Source organism: Heterocephalus glaber, unplaced genomic scaffold (assembly GCF_053883595.1).
Source record: "Heterocephalus glaber isolate CG9 unplaced genomic scaffold, H.glaber_assembly_v1.0 deba00000546, whole genome shotgun sequence".
In the NCBI taxonomy this organism is placed as follows: Eukaryota; Metazoa; Chordata; class Mammalia; order Rodentia; family Bathyergidae; genus Heterocephalus; species Heterocephalus glaber.
In genome coordinates this window covers 44,270,122-44,291,299 of record NW_028258147.1, presented here as the reverse complement: position 1 = coordinate 44,291,299, position 21,178 = coordinate 44,270,122, and the positions used below count along the sequence as shown (strand labels likewise).

General features: G+C 38.6%; 1 long non-coding RNA gene across 5 annotated transcripts in view; it reads right to left on the bottom strand.

The window, feature by feature from the left end:
* Positions 1-21,178, bottom strand: part of LOC147829711 (uncharacterized) — a 52,867-nt gene that overhangs the window by 1,601 nt on the left and 30,088 nt on the right. For 4 of the 5 annotated variants that reach the window (XR_015448802.1, XR_015448806.1, XR_015448803.1 and 1 more), the window contains 2 exons: positions 16,151-16,228; positions 10,806-10,939 (listed from right to left, as the gene is read on the bottom strand). This is a non-coding gene — a long non-coding RNA (uncharacterized LOC147829711). Of the gene's footprint in view, positions 1-8,353; positions 8,442-10,805; positions 10,940-16,150; positions 16,229-21,178 lie in introns of those variants that run through there. The other variant, XR_015448804.1, reaches the window with a different exon arrangement.

Sequence of the window (21,178 nt, the reverse complement as noted above, 5' to 3'; positions counted from 1 at the left end):
AGACAAAGGCAAAGACCAGCAACCCCCCGCCCACTGAGGGAGCAACAGCAAGAAAAGCCACTGAGTTCCAGTTCCAATGAAGCTTCTCCTGGGAAATCAGCAGCCAGCATTCCTCCCCTCCTATCCTCCTTTTATGCAGTTCTGGCAACAATCCTTAGGTGGGTCACCCACATGTGGAATCTCCCTCAGTTAAGCTGAGTATTCCCACTTAAGCTGGCCATTATTTCATCTGCACACATACCAAACACAATTTCAGTAGAAGAATTTCAACAGTATCATTAACTACCTTGATGTCTGGAAACAAGATCTTTAATGAGAAATGTAACAGCAGCTCATCTCTGTGCACTTGGAAAGAGCTTGATGGGAGAGCAAAAGACTTGAGAACACAAGTTCCAGTGTCACAGTTCTAATTTCATGGTTTCTCAGTGTTAGTCAAGGGTGTTATCTATCCTTCCTTATCACTTGCCTGGATACCTGGAAAGCTCCGTTAATAAACATGTATGTACACAGTGATGTCTTGACTGGAATCTAAGTAGATCCATGTGATAAATACATTTAAGGACACAGTCTGTTCTATCAAGATACCAACAAATAACCTTGGTCCACTTTCATCATTAGGGAACTGTTAACACTCTTTGGATCCCATCAAAACTTCAGTACCAGCAACATTCTCAGAGTCATCATATTCTCTTCACATAACACCTTCAATGAGTAAATGGTCAATACTGTGGAAAAAATAGTATATCTTACCAAGACACATATAGTTATTAATAGAATTATTACTAAAGTCATTATATTTAAACTCTAAATGCTAAGGAATAAAAAAACAGCATTGTTTCCCAACTGACAATTTTTTCCCTACCTGACACACAAAAGCATGATAACACAAATATCACCTTGATTGCCTAGGTATCTGAAAATCAAATGGTCCATATATTTTTAAAGCCCACATCATCACTCAAAAACCAGCAAAATCTCCATGAAAAATCACTGAGAAGCCTCACCAGCCCCAACCTCTGACTTTCCCCTCATCTTTATAAAATATGAACACCCTCATGTAGGGAACAGGAGAAGGGGACATTACCAGAACCTCTGCAGTAAGTCCTAGTGACCTGTGAGCCATGGCAGCACACAGCGAATTACAGGAAAGGTAGACAAATGAGACTGAGAAGAAGCTGAGCTTTGGGTCTGATCAGTGCTGCTCTGGGTGGCAAAGACAAAAACCATCTAGCTTCCAGCACCTTTTATTCAGTACATGGGGAAACAAATGTAACAAGTGAAAAATAGAGTTCAGTACTTCACATTGGGATAAACAAGGTGTAACAAAAAGCTGGGGGGCAGTGGGAATCTAAGAACAATGAGGAATTATGCAGATGAAGATTTGGTTCCTCCCTGGCATCTCTCACAGGTGTGGTTTTGTCCTGGAGATTGCAGCATCCGGGGGGATCACCAAGGTCTCAGTTGTGACCAGAGGCCAAAATGCAATTATGTCTGGAATGTCCTAGCTGGGCTGTAGGCAGAGAACTAGGCCTACTCAAATGATTTTTCCCTAGTATTATGTAGCATTGCTCCCAACACTCTCAGACAGTTATGATGCCCCTAACAATCCTTTGTCTCCTGTTTACAGGCAGCAAACGCTCCAGTCAGTCCTTAGGACCTAATGAGATCTGATTAGGGCATGCCTCTGCTACTCAGTGTTACGCAGCCCTGGAATTGACCATTATGGGGGTATTTGCACTAAAGAAGTTAATAGATTCCACACTTGGGGCATTTCTTTTGGGAGAACCAGTTATTAAGCATTTACCAGAATATGCTGGTGCACAAAGTAATAAATGAACAGGGAGAAGCACTATGAATACTGACAACTCAATCTTTTTGTTTCTCATGAACTTCTTGCAACTTTTGTAGATGAAAGAATATGTCAGTTTGCTCCACATATGCGTTAAAATACACTATTTTTCTAAACTGTTATATATTTTATGAAAAGAGATGTCAGACACTTTTATTACAAATTTCTTAATATTATATTAATGCTGGTTAGGAACTTACAAATCTCGTCAAAAGTTTATAAATGTGCTTACAAAGATAGGTATTAAATAATTCTTATTATATAATTGTTCAAAAAGATTTACATAAGTGTATATATTACTAGACCTAGCATAGAAATCAGATACATAAATTTATAACATAGGTATAAATTTATAAAATCACTGATACAGGTTTGAACACACACACACACACACACACCTTCATCCATTCATCCTAGTGATAGTCTTATTAGTAGTGGGTCTCTAGGGCTCAGACTTACTAAAATGTTTCTGATTTAAATCCAAAGAGCTGAAAACTCATAAGTTGGGTTGGAGATGCTTACAAGCCAGAAAAATCATGTTCTAGAATACATTAAGAGTAATAGGAATGCACAGAACGTATAAGAAACCCATTCACCAGCTGAAAAGGCCTCTGAGATTGGACAGAGTGGAAACAAAAAGGCCAGTTCAAATCACAAAGCCAAATCTCACTAAAAGGTCTTTCTTTTGAAGACTGCATTTAACTGACCAGTAACCTAGCAAGTAGTAAATTTTTAGAATGCAGTTTAGCTGAAAAGCTGGTTTTATGAAGGAGCCAGTGGACACTGGAAGTAATCAATATGCCTGTCCCCATGGGCCATGGCCTAAGTACATATGGATTTCAGACCCCTGCTTCTAGTTGCATACTGGTCATGCCTCCTGATTAGCTCTGACACACAAAGAGCTCTGAAATTATCTTTCCTGTTCTGACTATACAAAAACAGCTGAACAAACTAAAAATCAGCAACTTTAATTAGATCTGTAAGAGCACTGAGGTCACATCACAAACTGCCACAGCAAAAACCAGACAGACATGCAAATATAGAGAACCACAGTTTACTGGGACCAGAGACATATGGAGATAGAAACTGGTAGGAAAAAATAAACAGCAACTGATGAACTGCTGAAAGCTGACTTCAGACTAACTCCAGAGTTAAAACCACTGTATCCAGTTTTAGGGAGCCTCCTATGCTGGTGTGGGTTTGGCCTTCAGAAGACCCACCAGGGGTGAGTCAAATATGAGAGACAATCTTCTCTTCTGTGAGCAGTGAAGAACAGAAGTAACCACTTTGAAATAAGCCCAGACAGTACTACTTTCTCTAATGAGATTGTGCTCAAGGGAAGCTACTTTGCTACAGCCTTATCTGATGAAGAGGAAGAGCAACTAGACATTGTTAGTCATTCTAGATTTTCTGTCTTGTGTAATAGGAAAAAAAAGTTGAGAAAAGTTACTGATGGCTACAACTTGGCAACTCAAGTCCATTAAAAAAACTGATATATAATTTTAAGGTGGAATGCTTCCCTTCCTCAAAATCTTATCCCTACACTGACAGAGCTCCTACATAAAAACAGTGGGTTACAAATGAGACACCTAAGAGAGACATTCTATTTAAGAAGAGGTTCTTAGAAGACTTGGAGACAGCATGGAAGTGGAAAAGAATGGGAAATTAGAGAAAAATGGAATCTTTGGTGCACAGTTATAATAAACCTTAAACAGGAAACACCCAGGTCCTGGCCAGACTAATATCATCTTTATACTGATAGCCTGACTGACTCAGTGCCCAACAACAAAATTTTGGATATACTAAAGGCAGGAAGAACATGCGATCTGAAGAAACAGAATGAGCATCAGTACTTGATTTAGATATAACACAGATTTTGAAATTGTCAGATAAGAAGCTTACAACAACTGTGATTGATATATTAAAGGTTTTATGGTATGCTAAAGAATTTATTTGGTCTTTGATCCCATTCCTGGCAAAGAATTTCAAAATCCCTTGGAACTTCCTGAGTTATGGGCATGTTTGTGTTACTGTTGATCTTAACAAGATGACTCACGGTAGATGCCTAATTAGCTTCAGAATCAGGGCTGGTCATTAGAGAGACCAAACTCATGATTAGAAGGCTGGAATCCTGGGCCAGTCTGACCTCCATGAAGGAGAAAGCACTGAAGATTGAACTCAGTCACATGCCCAGTGGTTTACACAGTCATGCCTGTGTGATGACAGCCCATACGAAAACTCTGGACACCGAGTGGAGCATCCCAAATGATGAACACACTGCAGTGCACACACAATGCTACATCCAGATTCCATAGAAATGATACAAGAGAACTGAATCCCGGGTCTTCCAGAACTTTTCCTGTGTGTTTCCTTCATAATAAAACTGTATCTGTAAGAACAGCATTATTGGGAAGCTGCACTTTTGAGCCTGGCGGTAGAACCACTGAGCTAAAGCCCCAGCAGTACAGCATTTTTAATGTGTTATGTGAATAATTAGAGTGAATTATCAAAATTGGAATGGTTGTTGGGACTTTAAAATTTATAGCTTGTCAGTCAGAAGCATAGGAAATATGGGGACTACACTTGCTGCTGGCATCTGGAGTAAGAGGCAGTTTTATGAAGGGCTAAACAATTAAATTGTGAATTACAGATGGTTCCAGAATCAAATGGCAATGAGTAGAATTGAATCAGAGCAAGAGACAATGGAAAAAGTAGAAAACATTTAAGAACACATGTGGAACAGAAGAATTACAGTCAGTATGCTACAGAGAAACTTGTATATCATGGTTTATTGTGGCACAAATTCAAAATAGCCAAGATATGGAATCAGGCTAGATGAAAAAGGATAAATGGTTGAAGAAAATATGATATGTACAAACAATGGAGTGTTATTCAGCCATAGAAGAAACAAAATTAAGTCATTTGTGGTAAACGGATGGAAATAAAGACCATCACAATAAGTGAAATAAGCCAGACTGAGAAAGATAAGTACATGGATTTTTTCAAAAAGTACATGAAAGCAGGAGGGACACTACTTGACCAGAGAAAGGGGATTGATAGGTCTCCCACCACCTCAGCAGCTATCAAGTATAGTAGCTGCCCTCTACCTATGGTGCCTTGCCCCCTCCCCTGTATGATATCATGCCAAGATGGTTGCTCCCACCAAAGAACAAACTCTTCTTCCCAGCATGCCCCTGTTCCCACCTAGACAATAACCTAATACACGCTCACCTCCTACCACCTAGTGACATCATCGGCTCCTCCATTCCCTAGTCACTACCTCACTCAACCCTACCTCAGCCCATACAAGCCCCACACCAGTCTCTATAAAAGACTCTCCCTGCCCCAGTCATATTGCTTTTGTTTCTCCTTTGTTCAGAGACAGCCCGGCAGATATATTCCCCTAATAGAGGCTTGTTGTGGGCTGGGCTGGTCTTGGTTTTTGGCCTTTATACATGACAGGAATAAAGAAGAGGAAGAAGTAGGTGTGAGGCAGGGTAATAGGGGGCTAGATATGATCAAACTATGTTATAGGCCTGTATGAAAATCCCGCAATGAAAACCAGCCTTTTTAAAAACTACTATACCCTAAAATTAATACCTATAGAAAAGAACAGTTCAGTAACATAATCAAAAAGAAATAGAACCTCTAACAAACAATCAAAAGGGAACGGGAGATACAAAAATACATTGTGGCAGAAATGAGGAATGCCTTGAAGGATGATCAGATTAGAAATGACTGGGGAAAAGATCAGTGAGCTGGATGATAAGTCAATAGAAACTCCCTAGGCTGAAAGACAAAGAGAAAACTAAAGAATAAGAAAACAACCCAGAACATTCAAGAATTGTGGGACAATTACAAAAGGCATAACATGCCCATAATGGGAACTCTAGAAGAAGAGAGGAACATACAAAATAACTGAAGTAATAGTAGCTCAGAATCTTCTAAAATGAAGGACACACACCAAATCTCAGGTTCAAGAACCTTTACAACAATACGCAAGGTAAATACAGAAAAAATTATAAGTACACGTATCAAATTCAAGGTGTGACCATCAAAAACAAAGAAAATCTTGTGAAAAGCAGGGAGTAAGACCTTACCTACAGAAAGACAAAGGTAAGAATTACACCAGTGTTCTCAGAAATCATGTAAGCAAGAAGAGAATGCAGGAAAATATGTAAGGTGTTGAAACAAATAACCCATCCGTACAATGCTAAAATTCTTTGTACGCCAAACTGTATTTCTGACATAAAGAAAAATGTCTTTTTCCAATAACAACTGAAGAAATGTAATGCCAACAGATATGCTAGACAAGCAATGTTCCAATAAGTTCTTTAGAGATAGAAATCAAATATGACCGGAAAGAGACCGAGGAAGCAGAAAGGAGAGAAGGAATTAAGGAAGGTAGAAGGAAGAAAGACAGGAGAGGGGGAGGAAAGAGGTGGGGAGAGGCGGACAGTAACAAGGGAAGGGAGAAAGAAAGGGCATTGGAGAGGAATAAAGGAAGGCAAAATAGAACATTTTATTCTCACTCTATTAGATAACTGCTCAAAGTAATAGTAGCAACACTATATTGGGTGCATAGAATTTATGAATGAGTGGAATCGGTGACAGCAACAGTGGCAGGGATGGTGAAACTTTTATAGCTTTCAGTGATACAAACAGCCTGCTGCAGCACAAGTGCCATAGGTTTGCCACCACTGGCATAGGGAGCAGTAGCACGGGGGAATTGAGGATGCTCCGCTATAAGGTACCTATGTTAGCAGAGCAGCAGTATACTGTTATTTGAAGCTAACAAGTTAGACTTGGTGGTCTTAGATAAGCTGTAAATACATATTGCAAACTCTATGACAAGCACTAACATTTTTTTAAAATTTTTATTTATTTCATATTTCTTTTTGGTACTGGGGATTGAACTCTGGTCCTTGCACTTGCGCAGCAGGCGGCAAAACCACTGAGCTAAATCCTTGTCCCACACAAACATTTTTAAAAGGTATAATTGCTATGCTAAGTGAAGAGAGAAAATGTATTCATTAAAGAAACAAGGCAAGAAAAACGACAGAAGGACTGCCCTCTAGAATATATAAAGAACTGAAAAGAATCTGACCCCCCAGATTCAAACACCCAATTCCAACACGGGCACCTGAAGGGAACAGACATTTCTCAAAGAAGAAAAAGCAGCAAACAAATATATGAAAAAATGTTCAACATCACTCATCATTCAAGAGATGCAGATGAAAACAACCCTGAGATTCCACCTCACACCACAAAGAATGGCTGCTATCAAGAAATCATCCAATCACAATCGCTGGCAGGGTTGTGGGGAGAAAGGAACCCTTCTCCACTGCTGGTGGGAGTGTAGACTGGTGCAGCCACTGTGGAAATCAGTACGGAGATACCTCAAAGAACTAGGGCTAGAGGTCCCATTTGACCCAGCTATTCCCCTGCTGGGGATCTTCCCCAAAGAATTAAAAGAATCACACCGCAGTGATATATGTGACCCCATGTTCATAGCGGCAGTTTGTAACAGCTAAAGCTTGGAGGCAGCCCGAGTGGCCATCAACTGGAACCTGGATAAAGAAAACGTGCGGGTTTTTAATAAAAACCATAAAGAATGAAAAAGAATGAAAAACTAGAGTCATTTATAGCGAAATGGATGTCTATCAAGGCCATGCTCTTAAGGGAAACAAATAGGACACACATGTGTCAATACCAAATACTTTGGCGAGTGTGAGAAACTGATAGTGTAAACAAGGGTTAAAATGATTAAAACGAATAATGGATCATTTGAAATAGGAAAAAAGGTCCAAAGACGAAGGGGTGAAGGGAGGGGAACGGGAAGGATAAAGAGGGAAAGGAAAAACTATGAGAAAAGAAAACATAAGTGGAAATGATGTCTATGTAAATAGGGAAGGGTGGAGGGGGTGAAGGGCACACAGGTAATGGGGAAAAAAAAATAAGAACCAAGATACATCATGTACAGGAACAAACACCCAATGAGAAATGGAAGTGAATCGTATACCTGAAATGTACCAATGAAAGAACTTAAAATTTAAACGTTAACAAAGAAACAAAAGAAAAACGAGGGAAGATTTTTGAAGAAATGTAAAACTGTCATGACTAGAAAACACAAGCACGGTAGAGATTAACTGAACTATATCAATGATTATTGTTAATCTGAATTACCTAAATATACCAATTTAAACGTAAAGACTGTCAGAGTATACTTTTGAAAAAAATTCAAGTATAGCTTTTCTAGTCTACATAATTCCATTTGACATAAGTGAAAGTGGAAGGATAGAGAAGGATGATATACCATGGCAACACAACCCAATGAAATCTGAACTAGCAATATCAATTTCAGACAAAGCAGACTTCAAGAAAGAATCAGGGATAAAGAATTGTACTAGATAATGATAAATGGAGTCAGCTCTCCAAGAAAGCATAGGAAATCTTAACATATATGCACCTGAACAACTGATTCTCAAAATATGGGGGGAAAAAGACCATTAGAGCTACCAGAAGAAATAGACACATACCTTATTATAGTTGGAAACTTCAACACTCTTCAATCAGTAATTGATAGATGCAGCTGAAAGAAAAAATGGAAGTGCACAGTTGAATGAAAGGCCACCATCAATTCATTGGATGTAACTGACATTTCATAAATACTTCAACAAAGCAGAACACATCCTCTTGGAGCTCACAGGGAACACTTACTAACACAGACCCCATTCTAGGCCACGGGACGGATGTTAACACATCATAGTTTGTTCTTGTACTACAATGAAATTAAGCTCGATATCAATAATAGAGACATAGCTAGACAATTCCCAAAATATCTAGACTGTAACACACTTCCAAATAACATTTATCAGGCGCGTCTCAAGAAACTTTAAAATATTTTAAAGTAAATGATGAGAACACAAATTATCAAAATATGTTGAAGGCAGCAAAACCAGTGCATAGAGGAAAATCGATAACATTGAAAGACTAGTGTTAGAAAAAAAGAAACAGTAATCTAAACTTCCACTTTAGGAAGCTACACAAATGAGAGCAATATGAAATGAATGCAAGGGCCAGGGATTGAGCTCAGTGGTTCCGCCACCTGCCTCACAAGTGCAAGGTCCCAGCTTCGATCCCCGGTACCCAAAGAAAGAAAGAAATCAAATGAATGCAAACAAACGAAAAAACCAATGAAAATTAGTGCCTAAATCAATACAACGGAAAAATAAAAAAAAGTTTTAAATATTGCTAAAAGCAGAATATGGTTCTTTGAAGATGGATGAAATCGATAAATCCTAACCAGGCTCAGCAAGGCAAAGAGAGAAAGAGGTCAATTACTAATATCACAAACAAGAGAGGACATCAATACTGAGCTCGTTGAAATGAAGAAGATAATTAACAGTATTCTGAACAACTCTATGCTGTCAGAGACCAGAGAAGCGAGGCCTAACTGGCCTCTCTGAGCACAAAGGAGAAAGGCTGCACTCAGGGTGACTCCATATTGCGGGTTCCAGGGAAAAGCTAGCACACCTAAGATTAAGTTGTTTACCAGAGTATGTACTAGTGGCTATTGGAAAGCAGATGAGCCTTGTGCTACTTTGATCGCTTGTACCGGTGTTTAGGTGAATAAATGCAAGATGAGCCAGATGCTGGGGCTCCTAAGGGGCCAGAGCCCCCTGGCTGCCCAAAGTTAAACTGAGTCACGTCTCTTTGTCATTCATCCTTGCTTGCCCCCGGGTCAAGAAGAACAAAGTACCGGGTCTAGGTCCCAGTAGAAGGCTTGACTTGGCCAGTGGGGTGGGTCAGCTACACTATGTCACAAATTTGATCATTTAAATGAAATGGACCAATTCCCTGCAAGATACAATCTACAAAACGTATAGGAGAAATCAAATGCCAGAAACTAGAAACAACCAAATGATATCAAAAAGTGAGCGGATGAACAAACATTCGTACATTCATACAATGGAACATCATGAAGCAATGCAAAAAGCAATAACAACTTAATAAGATGGGTTGGTATGTAGTGTACTGGTAGCCTGCTTGCCTAGCATGTCCAAGTCCTTGTGTTCAATCTCCAGTACTGAATATCAGCAACAAACAAAAGGAAATATACATGCAAAGAAGCCAGGTGTGGTGGCACATGCTGTTCACTTCAGGTACTTAGATGGATGCGGCAAGAACATCACATATTTGAGGCCTTCTTGGGTAACTTGGTGAGACCAGATCTCAAAATAAAATTGAAAAGGGTTATAAATGAAGTTCAGTGCTTTTTGTATTCAACTTCCTGTAAGGGGAGAAGATGCATGGAGAAGCCTTCCGTACATATTCCTAATTGAAAGTATTTGGCCTAAAACTCCTCCCTACTGTATTACTCCAACTGTATGACATCTTGAAATGGCAAACCTACAGGCACTTGGGCTAGGGAGTGAGCTTAGATCTCAGTGGTAGAGCACTGCCTACCATGCTGGAGGACCCGTGTTCAATTCCTTTCAGTGCGAGGACATATACATATAGATGTAGATATAGATATAGGTATACAATAAAAAGCATCAGGTGTCACCAGGTTATTAGGGTATTAGGATTTGGGGCAAATGTGAGGGGAAGTGTAAATATATGAAGAACAGGGAAGTTTCAGTGTAAAGAAATTATTCCATACAATACTATTAGGATGGATATATAACATTATGCATTTGTCAAAATTCATAGAATTACACAACACAGAGTGAACCTTAATGTAAACTATAGTCTTTACTTAATAAAACATATAAAAGTGTTGGTTCCTTAACTGTATCAAATGTACCACACTAATGCAAGATGTTAATATTAAGGGAAACTGTGGAGAAGAAAATCTATGGGAACCCTATACGATTGACTCAACTTTTCTGTAAAACTAAATTCTAAAAACCAGTCTATTAATTTAACAAAAATAGCTATCACTTTTAGATACCTTCTAAACCTACCTGCAGTAGGTAGATTTTCCTTCTTCAGTCTTCCTTATCACCCTGAGGACACAGGAAGGGAACACTACATGTTCCCTTTCACTCTCGGATTTTAGTTTTGTTGTTTTTGTTTTCTCCTCTCCTGGAATGACAGGTAAGCTTTGTTAGTTTTCTGTAGTCGTTATTGGCAACCACCAGCTCTTCCTGTTCCCAGTCTGAACATAGTCTTGGCTAATTATTACCATAATCTTTAATTAGTTGTTGTTTGGCACAGTGAATGATCACTATTTCCTAAGCCTGAACTGTTTCAAACTCATTCCATAGTAGAGTTATAACTGTTTCAAGTGTCTGCTTGGATCTTGATCATTTTTTAGGGCAAATGATCAATATTTGTTCTTATAGAAGTACTGTTTTGTCCCTAACCTACTTCTTTCAAAATGAAATGTTTATGGATAGTTTCCTTCTTGCACATTTCTTCACACTGGAAACTCTCAAAACTCTTGAAAATATGGATGCTTCTCCCAGTTTTATGGTATAGAGCACAGGTTAGCCAACTTTTCTTGTAAAGGGCCTGATCATAAGTCCTTCTGGTTTTGCCAACTTCTATCTCAAATGACTCACTGTGTCTTTCTATTGTGAAAGCCATCCATAGGAGTTTACACAAAGGAGTCAAATTGAGCCTCAATAGCCCTAAACAGTAAGCTGCTCTAAACGTGCTGCCTCTGAACTTCTTTCTCTCCCTGTCTCACTTTACCTACCAGTGTTTTGTGGGTCATTTCCTACGTAAACTGCCCGGGGTTCTGGTATCTCAGGGTCAGTAACCCAAACTTAAGGTAACTGCAATAGAAAGATGAAACGTGCATTAACATGGTGAATAGATTTGAAACTAAGATTGATGGTGAAAGAAATTGTGAACACAAAATGAGAAGACAGATGTAAGAGTACTGAGAAAAGATAAAGCACTCCACAAATATAAGGTGAAAACGTTTATATTATGGTTGTCATTAGAGTCTGAACCAGAAAATTGCTGTATAAAACACTACCAATTCAAAGCTACTCTTAATTAGGAAGGCAAGCAGTCATATGAACAATATGAAACAGATGATTGAAAAGTAACAGCATCAAAGTACTATAGAAAATTTAAGCTGCATGTTTCATAGCTTTTTATAGATTTTTCTGTCAAATAAAGTTTGTAGAATAACAATGTCTCTATATAAGTTAGCCAGATAAAAAAAGGTAACATTTGCAATAGTGTTTTTGACCTATTTTGAAAGTGAGAAAAACATTATAGAAAGAGTTGACTTTTCTTTTCAACATAACCTATCCTAATTTCCTTCCTCTTTTCCCAAACACAGTGAAACTCATTAAATTGTTGTCTATTCATGTTCATGGTTTTATGATTTTCACCCCACATCCATGGCCCTATAAGCAATATACACTGTAAGTTTTGTGATTTTAAAATTTACATAAATATGGTCATGCTGTTCAAATCATTCTGTAACTTGCTGTGATCACACAACATTACCACTGAGACCCATCCGTGCTGATATATGTTTATTGAGTATACACACGTCTTTGGAGAGATCCTGCCTCTTCTATTGGATAAGTTATTTTGTGTGTCCTTTAATAAAATACATCAGGGATTCACAAGTGGAGCAATTTTGGCCAGGGCAGTGTCTGGAGCCATTTGGGGGATGTGACACTGCCATCTAATGGGTAGAGGCCAGCGAAGCTGCTAAGCTTCCCACAGTGCACAGGACTGCTCCCACATCAAAGACGCATCTGGTCCAAAATGTTAACAGTGCCGAGAAAAATCCATGGTATAAATAAAAACCATCTATTCTACATTCCTGAAGGACTCCTGAAAATGGGGAAGTAACCCAAATAGACCATTCAAGCTGAGATAGTACCCATTCTGCCTGGTGGATCATCAGAGCTGTGTCTTCCATGCACTAGAGAATGTTTGCTTCTTACACATGGATTTTCAACTGTTTTATGGATAACCATTATTGCTTATTGTGGGGGTTGTGTTTATGGGCATGTGTCCTGTGTGTGTGTGTGTGTGTGTGTGTGTGTGTGTGTGTGTATTATGCTAGGAGAGATTACCCACAAGTTGGATCCTTTGTATTCTTCATATTAATAGGAAAATATAATTAGAATTAAACTAGATTTAAGGTAGCAAAGAGTAACCATATTTTAGGATCTCATACATGGTGTTAAAAGATAATTTTTAAATGATAAAATCATGATTCTCCTATACAAAATAAACATTTGTTAAAGATTTTACTCTTCTCATGAATTTGAAAAATGTTAAGGTATTAACCAGTTTAAAAGAGAATCCAAGGAATAGACACAAGGGCCAGGGATTTAGCTCAGTGGTTTTGCTGCCTGCTGCGCAACACAAGGACTCAAGTTTGATCCCTGGTACCAAAAAAAAGAAAACAACAAAGAATAGGCACAAATACCGTGGACTCTTGACCTACAAACTCAATCGGTTTCCAAGGACTGGTTGTAACTCAAGTTGGTTGTAAGTCAATACAGCCGAGATCTGAATTTTTCCCTGGGTACACACTATAGATAACAAAAGGCAGACTTAGGTCCATTAACTTAATTAACCCAAGTTGTTCGTATGTCAGGCCAGTCGTATCTTGAGGGTCCAAGGTATAGGGGAAGAACAGTGAAATGAATGTGCAAATTGAGACAAGATTGGCTTTTCCATCATAGGAGAGAGAGACTGAGCTTCTCTCCTCTGCCAGACAGGAAATAATTTGGTGTTTATAAACAACAAATGCTTTGCATTTCTATCTATTATCAATCATTTACAAAGTTGTAAAGCAGCTCCCAAAGAACAAGATAACCCAATAGGGAGTAGGACTTCTTTTCCTGTAAAGGCATAAATTTAAGAATGTATAGCCCAAACTTCAGAATATACACAACCTACTATTGTGATTATCTTGTGTAAGCTGTGAAGCAAATACAGGATTTCCACTACCCCCAAGAGAATGGATGTTTCTTTTGTCAGTCATCATGGGAAGAACACATTCCAGGGCAGTAAAACAATGCCAGGCCCAGGTTGAGACAGTTTGGAGAACTTCCTTCTCTAAGGTGGGAAAAATTGGACCTCAGTCCCAAAGTAGGGAGGTACCCAGAGTCGCCTGTCTCTTGCCTCCCTGATCTGCCTCCCTACCATAGGATGGATGTGGGAATGAGGCAGGGTTTCATAGTTTCAGTTTGGATGTGTCAGTTCTAAACCTATCTAATTCTCCTGGCTGTTGTAAATTATTCTGTTTTAAGTTTCTTTTCCTTGATTTTCAAGATAAAGTGGATGATTTTAGCACATTTTAGATATGAGGAATTTGGAGAAGGAATGACCTTGCTTGGAGACCACAATAGGATGACTCATCAGTGGTCATCAGGGGAAGACAGTGATATCCAGCAGCAGTACTGTCCAGAAGAAAAACCAAAAGGCTGGGGTCAAAAGTGACTGGGCCTGAATATTCATTAGGCACTAACCTGGGGACATCAGAAACAGGGAAATAATTTGAGGAAGGACAGTTTTCTGCAGTTTTGCTGATTTGAGCTTACACCACAGAAGCTGGGCTTGAACCTGAAGTATGACTTTTGCTGTCAAAGATTATTAAAGTCTGAGACTCGTGTTACTGGTTGTGGGAACATTTCATAAACAAGAAAGAGTGAAAATGCAGTGATAAAGGTGATAGGATAAAAGGGTGCTTTTCTTCAGTTGTGAAATTCAGTTCCTCATTTGGTCTAGAAATGGTGAACAAACTCATATGTAATAGGTAACAAGACAATCAACAGCAAGAAAAAAATCAAGATCATGATGATCCAGTCTTCCAGAGGATTTAATCATCTGCCATTGGAATTACTATGCTTAAGACACCTTCTGCAGAATTCTTTGCATAAGCCTATTAAAGACAGTTCATGAAACGTGCTTCTCATTTTGTGCCACCTATTCAGATATAGGTTTGGCTTTAGACTCATAAGTCCAAGACCACAGAAATTCACCCTCTTATTTTATTTAGTAAGAATTAGTATGCTAAGCCTAAATTTTACACTTCTCAGCCTAAATGTCAGGGACAACTGTAGGTACATGATTAGCCCCCAGATGGAATTTGCATCAGAAAGGCAGCATGTCTCATAGAAAGGTCTGGAACCTTGGTCTTAAATTGCACCCTGACACCTACTAATTGAAAAATCTTGAATAATTTGAATCTCAATGGGTTTTTATTTAATCTTATTAAAATGAATGGTTTAACCAGATGATTCTTTTATTTATTCATTTATTTATTTTTATTTTGGTACTGGAGATCAAACTTGGGACCTTGTGTTTGCAAGGCAGGCAGTGGAACCACTGAGCTAAATCCCTGGTCCCTAACCAGATGATTCTTATTGGTTCATCTAGCTAAAGTTTCTTTGATTTTGTAAAGCAGTTGTCCAGAATTCTTCCAGTTTTGCATGTGGCAGAGGAACAGATGTAACATATGGAAAGATAAGAGCCAAGAACTCTGACGTTTTCTCCACAAAGTTACCGACTAAACATCAAAGTGTTTGTATCTGATTTTTTAAATGATTTCAAATTTTGTCTTTTGTTCTCTTTACATCCATAGCTTTTTCACATACAGAGTAAACTAGTTAAATTAAGTCAAATAATAATAAGGAAATAATTGACATCTATTAAAACTATTAAAAATCAGGAAAATACATATGCTGGAAAAGCTATAGGAAAACAGCACACACCCATGCTGATGTTACTGGCAAAACATTTTGAGGTGACATTTTGAATATACTTATCAAGTATCATAAACTTGTTTGACTTAGTAAACCCCCTAGTCCAAATTTATATTTAGGATTGCTCTATTTCTCCAATTCTAAATTTCAACTTTAAAATTTAATATCAATTCAATAATGTTTAAAAAGGAAAAACCAAATATACTAAAATATTACTTGATACACAATAAAAGAATATGTATACCTTGGAATAAAAGAAGTATGAAAATATTAAAGGAGAAAAATCCATATACAAAAATATACTCAAAGCAGACTTAGCTTTTGTTTCTTTGCTTTTGTTGTTGTTGTTTCTTGGTACTGGTGATCGAACTCGGGTCCTTGTGCTTGCGTAGCAGGTGGCAAAACCACTGAGCTAAATCCCTGGCCCAAATTAACCTGGGAAGTTGGATTGGTTGTTTTGTTTTGTTTTGGTAACAGGGATCAAACTCGGGTCCTTGTGCTTGCACAGCAGGTGGTGAAACCACTGAGCTAAATCCCCAACCCTCTTTGCTTTGTTTTTTGAGATAGGATCTTGTGATGTAATCTAAAATGGCCTTATACTTACTATGTTGCTCAGACTGGCGCTGCACTCTCCAAAATCTTCCTGTCTCAGCCTCTTGATTCTAGGATTATAGGCACCCCTCTGTGTGGCATAGAGCAGAGTTATTTATAATTTCAAAAAATAGCACTGGCATCTAGTAATAAGAAAATGAATAAATGAAACATGTAATATACAAATACAGGGGATGTAACACAGCTCTTAAAAATTCTACAAAACAGTGAAAAATGAGGCATAGTTCCAAATTATTGTTCCAAAATCTGTAAAATGTATAAGTGCATAAAATATAGTTTTATCAACTTAGCAATATGTTCATATGGATAAAAATATTAAAAGATTTCAAACAAATGAGAAATTATGTCACTGAGATACTGGAATTACGTATACGTGTGTATTTTTAAATGTCTTTCATATAGTTAAAATGTTTCAATCACAAGTAAAAGTTCTTAGAAACATTCCTGTTTGTATTATACATATTTAAAGTGTACAACATGATGTTTTCACCTATAGTCCACCAAAAAAATGTATACATACTTCAGAAAAAACATATAAATATTTTAATACTCAATTTATTGAGACATCATGAGATTCATGTAAGTTACCTTTGGCCTCTACCATTACAAGAGGTGCTCAAAGTGGTGCCTGTGCACTTCCAGACATTTATTAGTATGGCAAACTGCTGGGTTTTAATGTTTGTAATGCTTTTAAAACATTTAAAATAGTCGTTTTGGACTTACATCCTAATTTCAATGTTAGCCTCACCATCAGGACTTCTACCATGCACTGGTACTTCAAAAATTTTTATTAATCTTTCAGATATTTGTAGTGCATCTATGAGTTAATTTTATCAGAGGGAGGGAGTTTCTTATCTCTTGTATCATTAATTGAGGCTTTCATACATGACTTGATAATTATTGGTTTCCCCTTAACAATATTACGCACTCTTACACACGCATGCACAGTGAGAGTCTTGTGAGTTCTCTGCCCTGTGACACTCAACCAAAGCCTTATATAATTTTTCCTTTTGAATTTTTTTATTCTTTCTGAGAAACTTTGACATTTTTTAACCATTGACTTTTTGTTTGTTTGTTTGGTACCAAGAATTGAACTCAGGACCTTGCACTTGCCAGGCAGGTGCGGCACCATTGCACTAACCCCTGGCACTTACCTTCCAAATTTAAAGCATTGGTTGCTTATACCCTGGTCCTGGATAGATTTGTCAGTTTTACTTTGGCTAGGGCTAGATCTTTTCAAACCGACCATTTAATGTTTTCCCTCAACTTTAAAAAAACTTCCGTTTGTTCTGGAATCTTTTAAACATGACAATAACCCATACACTGGATGTCTACTCTGTGGCTCTACTTGCTTTTTCTAAGCCTGCTAGGACATAGTCTTGGGGAAAACCTCCCCCGCTCTGAGTCTGAACCTGCGGAAAGCTGCACCACCAGGAGAGAGCTTGAATATGGTGCTGCTGAGGGCCAGGCCACTTCCCTCCCTTCCAACGTACAGCCGAACCAAAGGAACAAACGGAAAAGTGAGGAGGCAAAGCCCGCAAAGCTTGTTCAGTACAGAGGGGTCTGGAGGACTGGGCCTCAACCACATTTTTTACATACGTCAGTTTGAGAAACCCCTCCCAGGACTGAGACTGCACCGCCGCAGGCCTCAGGCCGCAGTCCGGCGCCGCAGCCGCACGCGAAGGTACTGCTAATGGTCGGAAAGTGCGCTCAAGTTGGGAGGTGCCCGGATGTTCTTACGACGCACGCCCATTGCGGCGCAGGTACCCAAGAGTGCGCATGTGCAGGAAGTAGTACTGAAGGAGGCGCAAATAAATGCCTTGACATCAACGCATAGAGTCCCACAAGTTCAACTAGGCTGTAAGAGAACTTCAATAGAGGGTTTTTTTTATGGCAGTTTATCTGCCTGATTCAAGACCCCACCCAGGACCACAAACTGCAATTTGCTATCCTGTCATTTTTCACTTTTATTAAGTTTTATTAGTACATTATTGCAGTACATAATGATTGAATACCTCGTGGGGAGTTGGTACATGTACATAACACATTTTCATTCATTTTCCATTCTTTCCCTTCATCTTTTCTCTCCTCCATTAATCCCTTGGTCCCTGTCCCTTTGGCAAAAGATCTATCTCTCAGATTTTTATTTTATTTCCTCTTTATTTATATTTTGGGTTTCTTATATAAGAGAAAGCATATCATATACACACTCTCTCTCTCTATTACTCTCTCTCTCTCTTCTTCTATCTCTGAAAAAGAAACAGTGAGGTGAATTACTTCTGAAGAAATAAGGAAAAATTTCAAGCCTACTTAGAGAAAGCAAGAGAGAGAGGAAGACAGAATAAGGTGGTAGAAATAAGCACGAATATACGAACATATTCTCTTTATGCTATGCATCCTCATACAGTACTGGCAGAGCAGGGGCCCCTGGCAACATCAAGGCCTACTCTCAGCACAGAGCTTTGCTGCCCTCCAGTGGCTGATGGACATAAAGACCAACACATTAAGTGAAATAAGCCAGAAACAGAAAATAATTACAAGGATTTTTAAAAGATGGACATGAAAGCAGGAGGGACACTACTTGACCAGAGAAAGGGAATAAAGAAGAGGAAGAAGTAGGTGTGAGGCAGGGTAATGGGGGGCTAGATATGATCAAACTATGTTATAGGCCTGTATGAAAATCCCGCAATGAAAACCAGCCTTTTTAAAAACTACTATACCCTAAAATTAATACCTATAGAAAAGAACAGTTCAGTAACATAATCAAAAAGAAATAGAACCTCTAACAAACAATCAAAAGGGAACGGGAGATACAAAAAAACATTGTGGCAGAAATGAAGAATGCCTTGAAGGATGATCAGGTTAGAAATGACTGGGGAAAAGATCAGTGAGCTGGATGATAAGTCAATAGAAACTCCCTAGGCTGAAAGACAAAGAGAAAACTAAAAGATAAAAATAAAACCCAGAACACACAAGAATTGTGGGACAATTACAAAAGGCATAACATGCCCATAATGGGAACTCTAGAAGAAGAGAGGAACATAAAAAATAACTGAAGTAATAGTAGCTCAGAATTTTCTAAAATGAAGGACACACACCAAATCTCAGGTTCAAGAACCTTTACAACAATAAGCAAGGTAAATACAGAAAAAATTATAAGTACACGTATCAAATTCAATGTGTAAAAATCAAAAACAAAGAAAATCTTGTAAAAAGCAGGGAGGTAAGACCTTACCTACAGAAAGACAAAGGTAAGAATTACACCAGCGGTCTCAGAAATAATGTAAGCAAAAAGAGAATGCAGGAAAATATGTAAGGTGTTGAAACAAATAACCCATCCGTACAATGCTAAAATTCTTTGTACGCCAAACTGTATTTCTGACATAAAGAAAAATGTCTTTTTCCAATAACAACTGAAGAAATGTAATGCCAACAGATATGCTAGACAAGCAATGTTCCAATAAGTTCTTTAGAGATAGAAATCAAATATGACCGGAAAGAGACCGAGGAAGCAGAAAGGAGAGAAGGAATTAAGGAAGGTAGAAGGAAGAAAGACAGGAGAGGGGGAGGAAAGAGGTGGGGAGAGGCGGACAGTAACAAGGGAAGGGAGAAAGAAAGGGCATTGGAGAGGAATAAAGGAAGGCAAAATAGAACATTTTATTCTCACTCTATTAGATAACTGCTCAAAGTAATAGTAGCAACACTATATTGGGTGCATAGAATTTATGAATGAGTGGAATCGGTGACAGCAACAGTGGCAGGGATGGTGAAACTTTTATAGCTTTCAGTGATACAAACAGCCTGCTGCAGCACAAGTGCCATAGGTTTGCCACCACTGGCATAGGGAGCAGTAGCACGGGGGAATTGAGGATGCTCCGCTATAAGGTACCTATGTTAGCAGAGCAGCAGTATACTGTTATTTGAAGCTAACAAGTTAGACTTGGTGGTCTTAGATAAGCTGTAAATACATATTGCAAACTCTATGACAAGCACTAACATTTTTTTAAAATTTTTATTTATTTCATATTTCTTTTTGGTACTGGGGATTGAACTCTGGTCCTTGCACTTGCGCAGCAGGCGGCAAAACCACTGAGCTAAATCCTTGTCCCACACAAACATTTTTAAAAGGTATAATTGCTATGCTAAGTGAAGAGAGAAAATGTATTCATTAAAGAAACAAGGCAAGAAAAACGACAGAAGGACTGCCCTCTAGAATATATAAAGAACTGAAAAGAATCTGACCCCCCAGATTCAAACACCCAATTCCAACACGGGCACCTGAAGGGAACAGACATTTCTCAAAGAAGAAAAAGCAGCAAACAAATATATGAAAAAATGTTCAACATCACTCATCATTCAAGAGATGCAGATGAAAACAACCCTGAGATTCCACCTCACACCACAAAGAATGGCTGCTATCAAGAAATCATCCAATCACAATCGCTGGCAGGGTTGTGGGGAGAAAGGAACCCTTCTCCACTGCTGGTGGGAGTGTAGACTGGTGCAGCCACTGTGGAAATCAGTACGGAGATACCTCAAAGAACTAGGGCTAGAGGTCCCATTTGACCCAGCTATTCCCCTGCTGGGGATCTTCCCCAAAGAATTAAAAGAATCACACCGCAGTGATATATGTGACCCCATGTTCATAGCGGCAGTTTGTAACAGCTAAAGCTTGGAGGCAGCCCGAGTGGCCATCAACTGGAACCTGGATAAAGAAAACGTGCGGGTTTTTAATAAAAACCATAAAGAATGAAAAAGAATGAAAAACTAGAGTCATTTATAGCGAAATGGATGTCTATCAAGGCCATGCTCTTAAGGGAAACAAATAGGACACACATGTGTCAATACCAAATACTTTGGCGAGTGTGAGAAACTGATAGTGTAAACAAGGGTTAAAATGATTAAAACGAATAATGGATCATTTGAAATAGGAAAAAAGGTCCAAAGATGAAGGGGTGAAGGGAGGGGAACGGGAAGGATAAAGAGGGAAAGGAAAAACTATGAGAAAAGAAAACATAAG